The sequence below is a fragment of the Xyrauchen texanus genome, chromosome 24 (assembly GCF_025860055.1).
Source record: "Xyrauchen texanus isolate HMW12.3.18 chromosome 24, RBS_HiC_50CHRs, whole genome shotgun sequence".
Classification (NCBI taxonomy): domain Eukaryota; kingdom Metazoa; phylum Chordata; class Actinopteri; order Cypriniformes; family Catostomidae; genus Xyrauchen; species Xyrauchen texanus.
The window spans coordinates 38,311,825-38,324,944 of NC_068299.1; the positions used below are offsets into that span (position 1 = coordinate 38,311,825).

Here is a 13,120-nt window from a genome sequence, read left to right on the forward strand (position 1 = left end):
TTTGATGAAATGTTTCCTGTTGAAGTTTGCAGCGGGAGCAACTGAAGTTGCAGTGTTTGGTTCTGCTTCAGAGACGTTCTGCAGGAAGAACATCAACTGCTCCATAGAGGAGAGTTTGAGGAGGTTCAAGCAGGTCATCACTGAAGCCAAACAGGAGGGGATCCCAGTGCGGGGGTGTGTGTTACTGACTCCAACTATTCTACTTATTTCTCTAGGCCAGTGTCCATCATGTGCACTTTCACATTTAAACACTAATTTGGAGTGAAAATCAGGTAAACATCAGGCTGATCTTACAAAAACAATCCAAGCAATCAAACCAGGTTAAGCAGATGAAAGGATTGTTTTGTGAATTGTACTTAATCGTACAGTTGGTACATATTGTGCATAAAGAACTAGTGGCTGGATGGCTGTATGTTGAACCTTTAGAAGGGACAACCCTTGATCCCAGATGGAAACTGATGCCTTTTTGTATCTTCTGCAGTGATTTTGGGGAAAATTAACAGAATTCTGAATGGTGTGTGTTAAATAGATCTGAAATTACTACACTCTTTCTGGTATCTGAAAGCATATTCAAAATAGCAAAAATATTGAAGGAAGAAATGTGCAATGGACGTGCAGAACTATGCATGATGTGTGTTCTACTTTTTGCTGAATTTGCTAAGCTTTCTGTGGAGTTCAGAATTTGTGTGCGAATAGTCAATACAAGGGGTGTGGTAACGAGTTATATAGCAGTAGCTGGTTTTTCACCCACATACTTTTATGTAAATTCTGGGAAATCGCATTAAATTTGCTCAAAGGAAATACTAAGATGCAAAGAAAGTTGCCAAAATGTGCTTAAAAAAATCTATAGAGTCGGCTGACTTGAGGTGAGTACATTTTTTATTACTTATGCGCATCAAAAAAGTCATGCTCCTTTGCCTCAAATGTCCATGTGAATGCATAATTCGCTAAAAGATTCCATCAATATCGTTAAAGAGCGTCTCAAATGTTGCTCTGGTCATTTTGAAATGCTGGACACAAATCAGGTCATCAAAATGATTGACTATTATTACCTCCCATATCGCTAGTAAACATGAAGTTCGTCAAGAGTATTTTGTCTGCACGCTCTAAACTGCAAGCAATTTATTACATTTAGTAAAAGAGCCACGTTGGCTTCAACTTCATTTTGTTCTCTTACACACATGGGATGTCAACGATGCTGTACTCTAAAATTGTTTTGTGATATTCCAAGTTTTTGCTTGAATTCGTTTTGCAGCTTTGATGAACACATACAGTAGCTAGTAATGTAGAAATATTTTCAATGCCAGGATTGTGTTGACGCTTATAATTACTTAAAGGGTTTGTGTGGCATAGTGGATGAAGATCTGGACCAAATGGAGGTATTTTTGATTGATTTTCAGGAAGATGATACGATTAACTAATACCTTTGATGCATCAGTTTCCATTTATTGACAAAAGGCTGACATTCTAGCATTTTTATTTTGGTCTTTTATACTGTATGTCATTGTTAAATTCACGAAACGTAATGTGTACACACGGCGGTAAGGGTCATTTTGGTCAAGTACATACTGTAGCTGTATGGTTGAGGTTCGAACATTACAAGGGACACCCATGTGCAGGCCCAGATTAAATCTGCTGACAATTTTGCATGTTCTGTGGGGTTTGGGGAAATTATTTGGAAATGGAGCTGAGAGTCCACTGGTGGCTGAAAGCAAAATCTAATTAGCCAATAAATGTGATAAACGAAGACACGAGAGTGGGCAATGTGTAGAACTTTGGGAATAACAGGTGTTCCAATGATGCTGAATCTGCAGAGCTTTTTGGTCCAGAATCCATATGGACCTGCCCATGAGCTGCCACCATTATACCCTTGAGTAAGATACTTGTTCTAGGGGGATTGTCCCCTGTACTAAGGAACTACATGCCTTACTAAGACTGTTGTACTGTGCTGTAGGAGTACTGTACACAGTTCTGTTTATTTAAGAAAGTTCTAAGATGTATTTTTGGTTAAACCAAAAGGTCAATGGTTTCTTTTATTTTTGAACTTACTTTTGGACTATTCTTCTTTGAGGTTTTGGGATGGCGCACACAAGCGACATGAAATTATTCTAGAATTAATGAGTAAATAATTCAATTTCCAGATGCGTCTGCAGTGTGGTGCTTTGTATCACTTACAAGTACAAGTCCAGATGTGTCCAGAGTTTGTAGGCTGTGCTCTCTCATTGAAGAAAAACCCTGCCAAACTTCAGTCTGACGTACACACTCTGGCAAATGTGACTCAACGCCTGCTGCTCAAGTAGAAACTCCACGGAAATTCTGGTAGCAAACAGCAGTATCGTCTGACTTAGCATGAGCCCAAGAGAAACATTCTCAACTTTTCACTTGTTTGTTCACTGTGTCCAGCAGTAAATGTTTCCTTCACATATGGAAAGCACATATAGCTTTTACGTCACTCTCCAGCAACATTTCTCATTTCCACTGTCGACACTATTGGTACTGTTTGTCACAACTGTTTGACACCGACCATATGTTTTGCCTGCCACTGAACATTTCGTTTTATTCAGTGATAGATGTATTCCATCTTAGGAGCACTTCTGGTCTACTTGTGGTTGCAATAAAACAGCTTGGCATTATTTCACCTGTTGCATGACTGCAGATAAGCTCATGGCTATATATTCTACAGCATAGGCTGAAATTTACCTCTGATAGTTCTTTCACGTATTTCCAGGGACGTTTCCTCTGCTCTTGGCTGCCCGTATGAGGGACTAGTAAAACCTTCACTAGTCACAAATGTGTAGTAAGAGAATTGTGTAGTCGTGCATTCTAATTGTTCAATGTAAAACAGCAGCCTAATGCAGAATAAAAGGAACAGTTCACCCAAAAAAGTACATTCTGTCTTTATTTATTCACCCTCATGTTCTTTCAAACACAACTTCTTCCAAGATTTTGGAAGAATATTCCGGATGCTTTTAGCAATAAATCCAAAGCAGGCCATCAAAGGTAACACTTTACATTAGGGGTTCATTAATGAATAACAAGTCATTTACAAATGCCTTAAAAAGAATTTAAACGCAGTTATAGCAACATGCGTAAAACAACTTTCATCCAATCATGCCAAATAGTGAGCATTGTAACTTACAGTATATGTTATAAATGCCTAATAACTGCACTTATTTATACTTATATTACTTAAAACCATAAAATGCACTAATTCATGACTATGTTACACTTTAGCAAAATAGACTCTGATAGTGAGATTAAAATGAGGTATTGTGTCATTTTGCTACAGTCCACTTTGTTCATTTGTGTTGTCAGTTTCCTTGTCACACTGATGTCAAAATATTGTTTTTCATGCACATTCACAGCATATATCACACTATAATAAAGGCTGATGACCATTGAAACATACTGAAATTGTATTAACTTGTTTCTAATGTTGGCAGGTCCTGAAAGGAATGTTCTAGGTTTAATACATGCTAGGCTTAACCGACAGCATGTGGCATAATGTTGATTACCACAAAAAATGTGGGTTACAATAAGGCACTTACAATTGTGTAAATGCTTTTACATGTTAAAATACTCAAAAGTATAGCCACAAAACAAAAACATTTTAGTGTGATACAATCGCTTACTAAACCTTTCTGTGTAAAGTTATATCCATTTTTCTACTTTGTTGCCATGACGACTTAACAATGTTTACCCTAAAACCCTAACATGACCATAAAAATATCTGTAAAATGTCATTTCTGCCTTAAAACCCTAAATTTACCCAAGATACTTCCATTATAAGTCCCTCATTGTACCTCGATTTTTATTTTATTTTACTTATTTATTTTAAAGAAATTTGGGATGTCAAAATGTTTTTTTGTGGTAATCAATATTATGGCACAAATGCTGTTAATTGATTTGAACTTGTATTGAACATGGACTATTCCTTTAATAAATACATCACATATGTCTACTTTACGTTAGGGTACATTTTCATAGGTTACTAATGCTGAATAAGTGTTATAAAGCATGTATTAAATGTGAAGTAAAATGGCTCACTAGTTGACAGGTATTGCATGAAAGTCACCATGAATGTTGTTATAACTGCATATTAATGATTTATAATGCATATGTAAATTATTTTTTTAATCATTAACGAACCCCTTTATAAACACTTAATACAGGGAACATTAATGTAAGTGTCACCCTAGCAAAAGTGTGTCTTGTGAGCAAATGTCAATGTATCCTCTTGACCTGAGAAGACTAGATAAAATATCGACACACCATTTTTGTAGCTTTGTAGTCCATTTCAAAGGTTACATTTTGTACTGCTTAAATTTGTTTACATTTTGCTGATCTGCTTTGGTCAGATTCCATTTTTGTCTGCTCCTCACACAAAGCAATCACATGGCTTGAGCAGATTTGGAATATAGCACACAGTCATATGGACTACTTTTAGGATATCTACTTTCAATGGTTCATGTATTGACAACCCCTGGTTCCCATCCACTTTCATTGTATAGAAAACGGTGAAAAGATATATTGGTATTGCACTGAAAGAGACTCATATAGGTTTGGCGACATAAGCATGAGTACCGGTAAATAATGAAAGAATTTTCACTTTTGGTTAAACTGTTCTTTTAAATGGGCCTTCCAGCATGTGATAAATCTAAGAGTGTTGAGCGCTGTGCATATTTTTTCTACCCACAATTTTCATAGTCCCATGAGCCCCTTATTACGATGTTTGTGAAAAACCTGCATGATGCTGTAACACAGCAGTGCCTCTCTAACACTCAGAATGAGCTCTCTGTGTGCACACCTTCATGTTGTTTATGTTTCCAGGAGGGATAGTGTGTTCATGGCTTTCCTCTGTTCTGGCCCAGGTGGCAAAGCGCTTGTTTGAACTGGGCTGTTATGAGGTCTCCCTGGGGGACACCATTGGCGTGGGTACTGCGGGCTGCATGGCCAAGATGCTGAGTGATGTGATGACAGCGGTGCCCGTAAGTGCACTCACAGTGCACTGCCACAACATCTACGGTCAAGCGCTGCCCAACATTCTCATTGCTTTGCAGGTAAGGGATGTTATGGGGGCACAATCATGGGACTCTTTTTAATAATCTACTGTACAGGAGGGGTTGGCAGAGGGGACATAAATGCATAATTTACATAGACTTCTATCACAATAAATAATTATTTTATTATTATTTTTTGTCTGGATTAAAGTGATTCAAAACTATATAAAAAGAGAATTTTACAAAAAACAATTACTTGAATACACCTTTACTATGATGAACATGTTTTCAATATCTGAGTTGAAAGACTTTTTTGAAATATTTCAAAAAATGTAATCCACCAAATCAAAGTCAAGTTGTGTAACCAATATGCAGGTAGTCATATTGACATGTGACAAAAAACAAAAACAACAACACATTCAGACCCTCATGACTGTCTGAAGTTAAATCAGACATTTTTATGAAAGATACATTTTTTATATACATTTCTAATATAATAAAACTATCTTAAAATTAATGATTAAGTTTACACATATATATATAATGTATTTAAAATGCAAGGACAGTATTTTAATATCTTTTACTTGGTGGTTACACTACTTAAATTTTTTTGAGTCATTATAGTATATATATATATATATACACTTTGATGAAAATGATTACAAACATTTCCAAAAATTATAAAATGAACACAGCATGTACATAAAGATTAGATTTTATATATACCCTCCTAAGATTATGCTTAATTTCATATATATATATATATATATATATATATATATATATATATATATATATATATATATATATACAGCTCTGACTCGTCAATGTATGGACTCCACAAGACCTCTGAAGTGTCCTGTGGTATCTGGCACCAAGACGTTAGCAGCAGATCCTTTAAGTCCTGTGAGTTGTGAGGTGGAGCCTCAATTGATTGGACTTGTTGGTCCAGCACATCCCATACAGTAGACAGCAGTTTGCATTATCTTGCTGAAAGAGGCCACTGCCATCTGCAACAATCTTTAGGTAGGTGATACATGTCAAATTATCATCCACATGAATGCCAGGACCCAAGGTTTCCCAGCAGAACATTGCCCAGAGCATCACACTGCCTCCGCCGGCCTGCCTTCTTCCCGTGGTGCATCCTGCCGCCATCTCTTCCCCAGGTAAATGAGGCACATGCACCCGGCCAACCACATGATCTAAAAGAAAAAGTTATTAATTAGACCAGGCCACCTTCATCCATTGCTCCACGGTCCAGTCCAGACGCTCACGTGCCCTTTGTAGGTGCTTTCGGTGGTGGACAGGGGTCAGCATGGGCACTCTGACCAGTCTGCAGCTACGCAGCCTCATATGCAGCAAGCTGCGATGCACTGTGTGTTCTGACACCTTTCTATCATGGTCAGAATTAAGTTTTTCAGCAATTTGTGCAACTACTGTGGGAAGAAGAATTTCCGTCCACAGGACTGCTGCTCACTGGATGATTTTTTTAGTTTTTAGCACCATTCTGAGTAAATTTGAGAGACTGTTGTGGGTGAAAATCCCAGGAGATCAGATACAGAAATACTCAAACGAGCCCATCTGGCACCAACTCTGAATGGTGCCAAAAACTAAAAACATCCAGTGAGTGGCAGTTCTGTGGATGGAAATACCTTGTTGATGAGAGAGATCAGAGAATGGCCAGACTGAACTGGCAAAGTCTACGATAACTCAGATAACCGCTCTGTACAATTGTGGTGAGAAGAATGTTATTCTGAGATGCAGGCTGGTGCTGTTTTGGTGGTTTTAATGTTGTGGCTGATCGGTATATACTGTATATATATATATATATATATATATATATATATATATATATATATATATATCAGTGGGGATTTCTTTAAGACTGCAAGGGAAGCTCAGCTTCCCTATAATGTCAAAAAAATAATGGTCAAATATGTACTATTGTGTAAACAATTTATTGACTAAAAATGCGTTAGAACACGTTCATCTCGAAGACGAGTTCGTTCAGAATCAGCTACATTACATATAGCAGGTCGGCTGACTCGATTTTCTTCTCATACATTCCCGTAGCGTCAGTGCATTTCCCTGTTGAAGCCGAGCGTCCATTGACTTCAATGGGGCTGCTCTGAACAGTTTTTTCAGTGCTCGAAAATAGACGGTCATTGGATAAATGCTGCGATTATGTCCCGCCCACGGACGCTCAGCGTCTCTGGGGGTGAATGAGGAGTGGGCTGGCCCGGACTCCGGGCTTCCGCGTGATGATTGGATGATCTGTCGAAAGACTGCATCTCCTTTTGATTGACAGCGAATCTGAACTATAAGAAGTCACTGAAGCTATTTCGCGCTCAGTCCCATCGTGGATTTCTCAAGTGTAGTCGAAAGACAAACTGCTGCAACCTATTTCTTTATATTTGTTTGTCGAAATTGCTAGTCAATTTGCATAATACATTTCACACAATTATACACCACATTCCTTGTTTCAGTTTTACCAAGTTTAATATATTTTGTTTTAGAGCGTTCGTTCGTTCGTTCGTTCATTCATTCATTCATACAGTAGGCTAGGCTAGCGTCAGTACGGGTGAAACTGCGCACGATGGCAGACGGTGCTAATATTGTCGACCTGATTTTGGCGAAGCCATTTGAAAGTCTTCCTTACGAGGAAAAAATTTGAATTAAACAGCAGGGCAGATCAACACCTAAGATTGATTTAGTGCAAAAAATAGGGTAAATAAGTTTATAATGTAGGCCGAAAATGAGCTTCCCCTCTTTGAAAGACCAGCAGCCGCCACTGATATATATATATATCAGGGGTAGGCAATCTTTGGCATGCGGAGGGGTAATCACTGTCATGCCAGCAACGGTGAGAGAGGAGTAGACTATTTTATTCATATGAAATTTTGCACCAGCACTCCAGTCTACATCTTGATGTAAACGTTCCTCATGATTTTTAATCAATTCTTTTTATACAAATAAGTTCTTCCTCCAAAAAGTTGGTCACTGTACTGTTAAAATATTGCAGTATTATTTTATCTCTTCATATTCTCATATAAACGTAATATTACAACTTACATATGTAAAAATAATGAGGTGAATACTTAGTTGTACTTAAATTGGGCTTTAATTAGAATGCATTTTTATGTAAAAATGCACTACACATAGTACAATATCCTAAACTGTCTAAAACATGGAACAGTCTTTAAAGCATGAAGCATTCACAACATGGTAACTTTTAATCAGTAGCTAAAACTTCAGGATTAATAGTATACTATTATTTCAGGAGCTATTAGCTATTAGGAGATTGATAAATTAACTAAAATTACATGTCATCTTAGAGTGAAACTGACAAAAAATTATGAATATGACATGATGAAATATTGACTAAGTATGAAGGACATTTTTGTCAAAAGACAAAAATTATGACTAAAGGCCTATTCAAACCAAGCCTGAATCTTTGGTGCTAATGTTCGTTATCAACAAGATTTTGGAACAATGGATTGACATGCCACTATTTACACCACATTCAGCAAATCTTCTGCCGACACTCCAAATGTGGTGCCAATTCACCAAAAGTTACCTTTGTTACTGACATAATACACATAGTTTGTTCTTCTTTTCTCTCCACTATGGGATGTACCCAGTATCAACGGCTTTTTCTTGTTCTTGTTTGCTGAGCAGAACCATGATATTTAAGCAATATCACATGAGCAAGAGTGCGATATGGTCCTACATCAGCACTGCTGTGATTCGGCCGCAGGTCGATGTATTAGTAATACAGCGATCATGGAGCACAGTTCTATGTAAACAATGACTAATGGATTCACTTTACATCACCAACTGGCTCATATTACACACAAAAAATATCTTTTGACACCACCTGCTGGCTAAAATATGTCATTTCAAAAATAAAGCCAGTAACTCCTAACAGATACACTTTAGTTTAGAACAGCATGAATGCGGAGTGATACACACAAATTGTGAAGCGTCCAAGTGCTGATGCTGTCACACCATCAGTGCTCATGGAACGTCTCTCGTCCAATCAGATTCAAGGACCGGAACTAACTGTGGTATATATATATACATACATACATTCATACATTTGAAGGTAGCCCTATCAGTAACACCATAAGTGCACGTTGCAAGCTTGCAATGCGCTGGCCAAGCATTTGTGCCTGTGTACAGTGTTTCTGGCCAGGCTGCAATTGCTTAGAATAAATCCATATGACAAAAATGCATTGCATCCATTGCCATATGTCAAAAATGCAAAACAAGTCATGCATTTGAATTTAGTGAAGACAGAAACACCTATTCCTCACATAAACACAGCTCTCAAGGGAACACAAAAAAAGCTACTGAAACACCTTAAAAAAAAATAAACACCTCAGGGATTAAACAATTTCCATACTTTTATGTAAGAAGAACAACAACTGATACCACCCACTGCTCAAAAATATGCTTACACAACACTATAAGCCATATTTGAATGTGTTGAGCTTTTGTCAAACAATGCCTTCCTGTGGTTTAATTTTCGAGAACCTTATACCACAGAGAGCGGACGCAATTCAGCAACAACACTGGCATGGTTTTATTAGCTCTCCGGGACCCTTTGTGAACTCGTTCTCAGTTTGTCTTCCCTTGCAGGGCACCAATGCTCTTTGGGGGCTGGGTGTGTCAGCCGATGTGTAGGGGGGTGGGGGGGTGGGGACAAAGGCTCACCTATTAGATGTCTGTTTCATATGACAGTGCTTGGCCCTTGACAAAGCCCATGAGATGGAGGCCAGAGCGGGGCCCTCGGGGGTTCAAACTCATCTGTCGCTAGGGCCGTTGAACTCTGTGACAATGCTGCGCTTAAAGGGCAGGGGAAAAATTATCCTTTCATCACTCGCTACTAAAGAGAGGGAGCATGGGGAAAAGGAAAGCCCCATGTTCTAGTATATTCCATCCACCACTCCCACCCCTTTTTAGCCCTTTCTGTCTGTTTATCCATTTCTTTCCAGCTGTAACGGTGTAACTCTAACTGCGGTTGCTGCGCCACAGAAATGGCCTTGAATTTCACACACTTTTTTTACCCTCTGAATTGTGTGACATGACGGGGGAGCAAAGATACCCTAAAACATTCACAAGCATTCCCAAACTGAATGCACAGTGCAAATATTTCACATAGCAAGAAAGCACGATGGAAACAACAATTAATCACCTTGTGACGTTCCAAAAATTCACAAATATGGGAACATCATCATTTCAGTTTCAACTCTTTTTGTTTGTTCTCAACATTTCTGTAAAGGCAATATTGATTTGGTAACGTATTGAGGTCATCCTATTATATTTTTTTGACAATTTAATTTGCTGGAATGTTTCACTTATTGTTACACTCAGTGTTGGGGTAGATACTTTGAAGCTACTTGTCGAGAAGCTCATTATTTAAAGTAGTAAAGCTACAGTTACCCTACACTTTTTAAAAAAGCACAAGTGCTACAAGTTACTAGCTAACTGCATTGAAGCTACGAGGGGGCAATATCTTTAAAGGGAATAAGCTATGTAGGCTAAATATGGCATAGAATTATCTGATGACATAGTTCATAATTTCATTTTAATTTATCAAATTGTGTGGTAGCTCAATCTCTCTTTTTTTGACACTATCAGTTAGGTTTAGGCTTAATGTTTAAGGCAGGGAGGAAGGATTTGTTGATTTAAAACTCAATAAATCATTAACCTTAAAAAAATAATTTGTTAAGGAGAACATTGAAATCACTTGTAACTTTTTTTTTTAGCACAGTGGATATTTTACCTTGAAACTCCAGGCTCTGCATACCTTCGTCGAACCTCTATTGACTCCACCTGCCTATGTCAAGCTCCCCTCGGCTCCTCCTCCTGAATCTTCCACGACTCCACCATCAACTCCAGAATCTCCACCTCCTACGTTTCAGCCTGCTACACCACAGCCTCCAACTCCAGACTTTCCAACCCCTACTCCAGTTGCTTCAATTCCAGATCTGCCAATGGCTCCTCCTCCGATGCCTCAACCTCCTGTGACTGGATCACCTCCCTGGCCTCCTGACCCAGTCTTGGCCCTGTGACCACCACCCCAGCCTACTGACCTAGTCCCAGATCTGTGGCCACCTCCTAGGCCTTCTGACCCGATCCCTGCTCTGTGGCCGACTCCTAGAACTCCTGACCTTGTCCCTGCTCTGTGGCCACCTTCCAGGCCTCCTGACCCAGTCTCTGCTCTGTGGCCACTTCCCCAGCCTCCTGACCCTGTCCCTGCCCTGTGGCTGCCTTCCAGGCCTCCTGATCCAGTCCCTGCCCTGTGGCCGCCTCCCAGGCCTCCTGACCCAGTCCCAGCCTGTGGCAACCTCCCAGGCCTCCCGACTCTATCCCAGACATGAGGCCACCTCCCAGACAGCAGGTGGGTGTGTTTTTTAAGACCAAGTCTTTACAATTTAGATGGGGTCCAATAAAATCTATGTAAAATCTTAAATTGCATATGGCGCAGCCTTGCATCTCTAGATGCAGACTTAACATTATTTAGAATCCTAGCCCACACTCCCTTACCAATAACACGTTTAAATCTTCCTCCCATAATCTTTTGAGAGAATATAAAGCTCTGTCCCTAATACACTGATACCTCATGACCTTTCCCAAAAGCAGTAATCACCTCTACCAGAGTATCTGCTGCTTTGGGGGGGGTGTGCTACTCCCAAAAACAGTGTAAAGAAGGTGGCGCAGCTGTAAATACCTATATTATTGAGATCAGGTAATCCCAAAATGTTGAATCAAGTTTTCAAAAGATCTCAATACTCCACTCTCATATAGGTCACCGAGTATATTAACCCCCTCAGAATCTAATCTGATAAACAGAAAGGGGACTAATTAATACATAGTTTAGGGTTCAGCCATATGCTCGAGGAAATGTTTAAATAAATATCAGAGTTAAACACTGTGGACACTTATGTCCATATCAATTACAGTAGTGAGATAGGGGCAAAAATGTCCTTTTCAATACAAAACCAGGGAGGGGCTCTCTCAGGTGTAAGCAACCAATGAGCCAAATGTCTGAGAGCGAATGCATAATAATAAAACAAAATCTTGGGTAGGCCTAACCCACCTATGTCAATCGGCCTATGTAACTTATTGAAATGTAAACTGGAATCCTTACCATTCCATGTGAAGGACTTCACTATGCTATCAAATTGCTTGAAATAAGAGAGGGACATCTACAGGGAGAGATTGTAACAGGTAATTACATTTTGGAATACAATTCATTTTAATTACATTAACCTTCCCAATCATAGATAAATGTAATGAAGCCCACCTGCCCACATCACTCAAAAATGTTTTATTAATCAATCAAAATGAACTAAAAAATTAAATCAGACAAATTTGCTGGGAATAAAATGCCCAAATACTTAATGCCCTGTTGTGCCACTGGAAGGAGCCTGGCTGAAAAGCCGTTACTGGGCAGTACGCTGTCAGAGACAAAGCTTTGAATTTATAGATCTAGAGGGGTCGGAGAAAAATAATAAAATATCATCTTTGTAAACCAAAAGCTTATGCGCCACACCCCCCGCCATCACCCCTAGAAAATCATCTTTCCTTCTTATTGCAGCTGCTAATGGTTCCAAGGAAAGACAGAACAATAATGGGGAAAGGGGGCAACCCTGCAGGGTGCCCCTATACAGAGTAATGTAATGTGAAATTAATCCATTCGTTTGTACTGCCACCACCGGGTGTCTATAAAGTAACTTAATCCATCCAATAAAAGTATTCCCAAATCCATATATTTAAAAAATCTTAAATAGATAATCTCATTCTACCATACCAAATCAAGTGAGATGGCAGCAACTGGAGTCTGATCATTCACCACTGATCACATAATATTGATGAGACACCTAATGTTCAGAAACAGAATCAGCTTTATTGCCAAGTATGGTTACACATACAAGGAATTTGTCTTGGTGACAGGAGCTTCCAGTGCACAACAATACAAAAAAACAATACAAAAAAAGCAGCAAGACATAAATAATAATAATAATAAATATATATATATATATATATATATATATATATATATATATATATATATATATATATTTTGTACATATATGTACATACACACAGAC

The 13,120-nt window shown here is 38.7% G+C and overlaps 1 pseudogene; it reads left to right on the forward strand.

Moving 5' to 3' along the window:
* LOC127617770 (3-hydroxy-3-methylglutaryl-CoA lyase, cytoplasmic-like) overlaps positions 1 to 13,120 on the forward strand; it is a 50,338-nt pseudogene that overhangs the window by 5,634 nt on the left and 31,584 nt on the right.